We start from the raw sequence: 6450 nt of genomic DNA, 5'->3' as shown, positions 1-6450 counted from the left end.
CATCAATGGCAGCTTCTTTAGTCTGTATAGAGGCTAGTCCTAGCCTTGCCTTTGTCACAGATACAACCCCCTCCAATTGCTCTGCCCTCCTCAGCACTGACTAATGTTAGGGAGGCTCTTGTAAAGATCACTGGTCATACAATCAAGACCCTTGGGCCTGGCTCTGCCCCTGGGAACCTTGGGTGATCCCTTGCCTCTCCAGGCCTCAGTTCCCCCTCTGAACAAGAAGGCTGTTCTAGGTGATTCCTGCCGCCCCTTCTAGCCCTGGCGCACCGCTCCGTCAGTCTGTTTAGGCAACAGCTCCAGAACCCGTGTGGCAGGAGGGGGTAGGGGAGGTGGGTCAGGACAGCCCACCGCAAGGAGAGGAAGAAAGAAATGGAAGACAGAGACAGCTTTGGCTGTGGGGAGAAGGGGAGGGGGAGGGAGGGGAAGGAGGAGACACAGGAGGAGGAGGGACTGCGGGGTGGAGGGGGAGACCCAGCCCAGAGCTCTGAGTGGTTTCCTGTTACCAGGCTCTAAACCCCTCACATTCCTGCAGACCTTCAGACCGCCCGGAGCTCTCGCCTGCTGCCTGCTGTCTGCCTGCCTGCCACTGAGGTATGCATGACCCCTGCCCTGCCTGTCCCTTCTCTAGTCCCATAACCCCTGCACTCTGGTTCACTCCTCAACTTTGTGTACAAGGGAGGGGAAGCTATGCTGGGAGGTCTCTTGGATCAGAGACAGGGATGTGCATGTCCTTTGGGCTCCATCATTGCTCCCCTTAAGGGACCACGGACTTGCTGCCTGTTGCTTTTCAGGATAACTTGGTCTCCCTTTTAGGTTCGCAGAAAATAATCAGACTGTCTGATACTGAGGGAGTATTTTCTCTCTGTCTCTCTCTGTGTCCGTCTCTCTGGTTTCAGAGGCAGCCTTTACAAATGTGGCAGCCTCTTCCCTTCCTGGGAATCCGATCTGGGCACAGCTGCAAGAGGGACCGGCCGGCAGCCAGAGTCTGCCCTGCTTCCCATTCCAGAAGAAGAAACTTCCTATACTTGGTTCTTGGTCAGGGGCTCTGTTTTCCAAAAGAGACTTTGCCTGAATGATACATTGATCTCTGGAAGGCAAAGGGGGAGTCTTGATCTTTAATCAGCACCTCTGGGAAGGCTCCTGTTTCCCTGGAATTTCTCCCCTCTCAAACCCCGTCCTCCGACACACACACACACACACACACACACACACACACACACACACACTGATTCCAGTGCCATTCACCCTGAAATAGCACTATCAGACAGTCAGTCTTGGGTTAGGCATTGTTCCTATCCTGGGTTCCCTGGGGTGTAAGCACAGGAAATGGCCAGCAGTAGCCCTCTGTGTATCTAGATCTGAAGACGCCAGACATCTGATATGGTCCAGCTGAGGCACTGGGTCTGATGGGAGGCTGGGTGGGGGGATGTGCTGTAAAGAGTGGAAGGGAGGAGGAAAGATGGAGAGGGTTCCAGGGCAACCTCCTCACATCTTGCTATGAGAAGCTCAAACTCTACACAGGCTGGTGTTAGGTCTTCTTCAGTCTATGGCTCCACTGGCTGGTTGAGAAGTGGACTTCCTTGAGTCCCTGAGGACACCAAGAGAAAAGGGGGCATTGGGGGAGGCATGTCTTCTAGGAAGCCCAGTCTTCCCCAAAAGGAACAGAGAGGCACACATTTTCCTCCAGAAAATTCTATTCTATGCAGAACACATAGAGAAACTGTTTTCTGTGGGGTTAAATTTCTATACACCCCAAGTGCTGACAGTAGGGGGAGAAGCACATCAGAAGCAAGGTGGCAGACCGAAGGCACACATTTTATGTGTAATCTTAGGTAAGTGTCTCCTCTGGACTTAGTCTCCCTGTCTGTAAAGTAAGAGGGGTGGACTTGATTGATGGTCTTTGGGGTGCCCGACGTCCTCTGCAACTTTCAAAGGAAGGTCTCTTAAACCAGAATCCACAGACTAGCTTTTGCATAGGCTTAAAGGCACCTGCAAACCCCTTAAATTTGTATATACAGTAATGTATGTGTGAGAGAGACAGACAGACAGAGACAGAGACAGAAAGAGGCAGAGACAGCAGCAGTGTATACAAGAGGGTGTTCACAGCCTTTGGTTTTAACATATTCTCAAATGGATGCTGACCCTCCAGGTAGCCGGAGGGCATGATGTGGAAGATGGAGTGGGTGGGGACTGGAAACAAAGGTATATTTGCAGGAGGATGAAAAACTTTGAAATGGGAGTGGTTGGGGGAAGAGAGAGTTAACTCAGCCATCAGCTGCCACATCGACAAAGCCTGGAGCAGAGGGAGGGAGGGTGGGGAGGAAGGGGGCAGTGCCTGGGGGAGGAATCAACTTTTGAAACTTTTTCCAAGTCCCACCCACCAAAAGGCTCTTCTTTGCTATGACTCACTCTATGAGGAATGCGAGTTGCCACGGCAACCTTTTTTTCAGGGTCTCTGCCTGCTGGCTGGGGACTCTAGAAACACTTAGAACATCAGGCTCAGTCTGAATGTCCCCCACTCCACTCTGTCCCCAAACACCAGGACAACAAACTCTAGGTCCTGCCCTTCTGATCTCCCAGCACCCCAGGGCAGCTGTGAGGCTGTGATATGCTTCCCGCTTCCTAGACAGGCAACTTGAAGACCTGAGTTTTAATTCCACCTCTGCCTCAAAGGTGCCATTTGACCTTGAACTAATGGCTTCTCCTTTCTGAGCCCCAGGTTCCTCTTTGGTTACAAAGCAATAACAGCACCACCTCAAAGGGATACTGTGTGGACAAAACAGGGCGATGCACAGAGAAGCACTTGCTACACTGTGGCCCTCCCACTTAATCAGATGGGCTTTTAGAACTGATGAATTTATGGCATCCAAAGAGTTGGTGAAATCATCCCCAGCTTTTTTGTCTGGCAGCTTCATCATCTTGGGGTTTGGATATAACTTCCCTTTCCTAAAAGTGCTGACAGGCACATTTAAACAAAATAAATATTGTTCAAAGTCTTTTGATTTGGGCATCTTCTTATTTCCCAAGAGTGTTGTACCCTCCAGTGTGGAAAGAGCATTGGCCAAGGCAATGGCAGAGGTGGATCCTATTCACAGTGAGTGACATTTGGAAAGAAACTTCCCCTCTCTGGACCTCAGTTTCCCAATCTATTAAATGGGGAATGTAACCTAGATGGTCTCCAGGTACCCTTCCAGCTCTGAAGTCCTGTGAACCTAAATGCCAGGTGCTGCTTTCATTAGAGGGAATAGTTGGGCTACATTTTTAACACCTCCTGGCCCCCTAGTTGAAAAGGAAACAAGAGAGGAGGGGCTAGGGGGTCTTGGGTTACATAACAGTCCTGCTAAAATCTTTATACATCCGTACAGACTTGTCAACCAATAGCATGGCTGGGGTTTGCTATTCACAAGAGCAGTCTTCCTTGCTGAAAATAAGCTATAAATAGAAAAGGATGGTGGAGGAAAGGAAAGAGCTGAGGATGTGAGGTAAACAGGAAAATATGTTATTTTTGAGGTTATTTAGATAGGTAGCTATGTGTGCGGAGATAAAAAACCCATGAGGATGCCAAATATATAAACATTGATTTCACCAGCAGGCACCCACTGGCACAGCTAAAGATAAATGTCTCAATACATGAGCAGACACAGAAGGTCATGCACTCAAAGCTCTCCCTGAACGATACCCTGACTCACAGACAAGTCCCAGGGGTCCATTTTGATGCATACGCAAACTCTGACCCTCACCTACATAGGCTGAAACCGACAGATGCCGAGTCAGGTAGACATGCACAGAGTCGCACACACAGCTTCACACAGAGGTCCTCAGGTCCATAGGTCACTCATACAGATACACAACTGCTGTTCGTAGCCACACACGGATGTGCACAGCCAGATCTAACTATAGGCCATGGCAGGGAGACAGACTCCTGACCACCTGTTACATACTACAGACAGAAATTGAGACTCAGGAAGGGAGAATAACTCACTTAAAGTCACACAGCAAACTGATGCCTGAGCCACACTTTCAGATGCTTGGAAACATCCAGATGTTCAATGTGTTTTTTGTTTGTTTCATCTGAGCAGTTTGGCATCCTCCATACACTCCTCTCTCTAGAGGCAATGAGCCCTGTGAATAATAAGTGATGAGCAGGACTTCTTTCTCTCCTTTGCTGGCCTGCCATGGCCTAACCCAGCCCGCATGGCTTTGTCATTAGGGCAGCAGGATGTGGCTAAGAGGCAGCTGCTCATTTGCTTCCTGCTGGCTCCCTCCCGAACCTCCTTTAAAGGAGGAAAGGGAAGGCTGGAGCTGAGTTTTCAGCCAACCCTGGGGATGAAAGAAATTACCTTTTCTCTACAGCACAGAGACTGGGTCCTGACCCCAGCCCTGAACTCAGGGACAGCTGGGCTGTGCAGGCCCAAGGCCAGCAACCAGTGACTTGACAGAATTATTTAGAAAAAGAGCCTCCTTCTCACCCAGAAGATGTCTTAGACAGGAAATTAACTCTGCCCTCACTCATCAAGCTATAGAGCTTGATATCTATAGGGAAAATACAAATGGAAATAGCAACTCTCTCCAGAGCTGGGTTCTTTCAGAAACTTGGTATTAACCCATCTCATCTGTGGATCCTTCTGGGCCATCTTGTGTTAGTCATAGCCTTAGGATCCTGACTTGATCAGATGAAAAAATAAAAATGCAAACATCTGGATGTTTCTGAACATCTGGAAGTTTAGCTTGCCATATGACCTCGAGTGAATTATTTTCCCTTTCTGATCCTCAGTTTCCCTATCTCTAAAATCAGAAGCATGGCAAAGAGATTTCCCATGGCTTGACAACGCCAATCCATTGGTAGCAGCTGCCAGAAGAACTGTGTTCAGGATTTGAATGCCACTCTGGACTTTAGAGGAAAAGGTCATATGATTGATTAGTAATGTCTGCCACATGCACAGGAGGGGCAGGTGGAGGCATATATGCCACAGATTTGCTATCTTTAGGATGTGACAGCTTGGACACTTTGTTGTTATTTTTTCATCCCCTTCATTGTGGTCACCCAGATGCAGCAGTGGCCCCTAGGGGGAGCCAAGAAGGAGAGCCTGAAGCTCCACCCTGGGGCCTCTCCTAACCACGGTGAAACGTGGCATCTCAGATGTGTTTATAGAACCTCAGTCAGATTGATTCTAGTCTCACCCTCTGGGGCTACTTCTGAGTTGCCTCTGAACCTTTTCAAAGCTAGGCTTGAGCGCCCATAATACCATAAAAATTTCCCTTAGTTTCTTCCCTTCCAGCAAGAAATATTAGAAGTGGAAGCAGGGAGTCAAGGGGCAAGTTGGGAAAGGTGGTATTCTGAAAGATTTCTGCCTCAGTTGACTCAGAATGTCAGGGCTGAAAGGAACCTTAGGGACCCCCTGGCCCCAAGGTCTTCAAACTCTGTTCATGAAAGAACCTAGAGGCATTCCAAGGTGTCTCAGGGGGTGTCCAATTGTACAGGATTTCCAGCCCCCAACTCAACACCACTTTCACCTGCTTTTGTTTTTTTTAAATTTCAAGCTAATTCATTGAATAGATAATAGTACATTCACATGTTCAACAAATGCAAGAGGCTCTTAGCTGTTTCAAATTTGGACTTTTGCAGAAGACTTCATTGAGAGAAAGAGCTCCTGGCTTGTATGTTGAACACACTGGTCTAAAAGATCCCCCTCATTGTGCAGATGAGTGGTGCTAGGTGAGGTCCAGGGAGTAGAGGAGGCTACCCTCATCTGCATGGTGAGCTGGGAGCAACATGGCCAAAACTCGAACCCAGGACCCGACTTCCACGTCACCTCTGACTGGTTGGGTCTGCTCCCCTGGGGTGTGAGTGCTCTTGTGGCCACACTGGCCGTGATGGTGCCTCTCTGGCCTGGCTCAGCCCTCCTTCTGAGTCCCAGCTCCCTGGCGGGCCTGGCTCACTCACGGGTTCTTTTATTAGCCTCTAGACTTGTTTTCCTCTCTTTGGGTTTGTTTACCAGGAACATGTGTTTTTTGGAACCCTTGTTTGCAAGCCAAACAGTGGAAGCAAGATGCCTGGTTTGCGTCAGCAGCTCAACTGAGAGGGCAGCCTGGGGCCGGCTCTGTCACTGTGCCCACTGGGGGCTGGGCTGGTGTGCCTGAGACCAAGAGGAGCAATGTCTCCTTTCTCCAACCCAACACCTTTTCTCCCTGGGCCACAGACAAAGAGCTGGTATTCTTGCCCTGGATTTTCAAGGGGGATGGAGATTCTGGAATCTTTGGATTTTAAGATGCTCTTCCATTGCTAACCTCTTGTATTCTCTCGGGCAAATCACCCATGAGCCTTTCAAGGTAGGTGTGTTATTTGCATTTTACAAATGGCCAGAGAGGGAAAGTCACTTTCTGAAGGTCACACAAATGCTAAGTGGCAGAGCCAGGATTTGATCCTGTATATTCTGTCTCCAG

The 6450-nt window shown here is 49.1% G+C and overlaps 1 protein-coding gene across 1 annotated transcript in view; it reads left to right on the top strand.

Annotated features, from left to right (window-relative positions):
• The first annotated feature begins 449 nt into the window (after nucleotides 1-449).
• Nucleotides 450-6450, top strand: part of SPARC (secreted protein acidic and cysteine rich) — a 20689-nt gene continuing 14688 nt past the window's right edge. The window contains exon 1 of the mRNA XM_082379151.1: nucleotides 450-597. The gene's annotated coding sequence lies outside the window, so the exon portion shown is untranslated. The remainder of the gene's footprint in view (nucleotides 598-6450) is intronic.

The sequence above is a fragment of the Balaenoptera borealis genome (genome assembly GCF_965194805.1).
Source record: "Balaenoptera borealis genome assembly, chromosome: 2".
Taxonomy (NCBI): domain Eukaryota; kingdom Metazoa; phylum Chordata; class Mammalia; order Artiodactyla; family Balaenopteridae; genus Balaenoptera; species Balaenoptera borealis.
The sequence above is the reverse complement of the archived record's forward strand: the minus strand, read 5'-3'. Positions and strand labels throughout refer to the sequence as shown.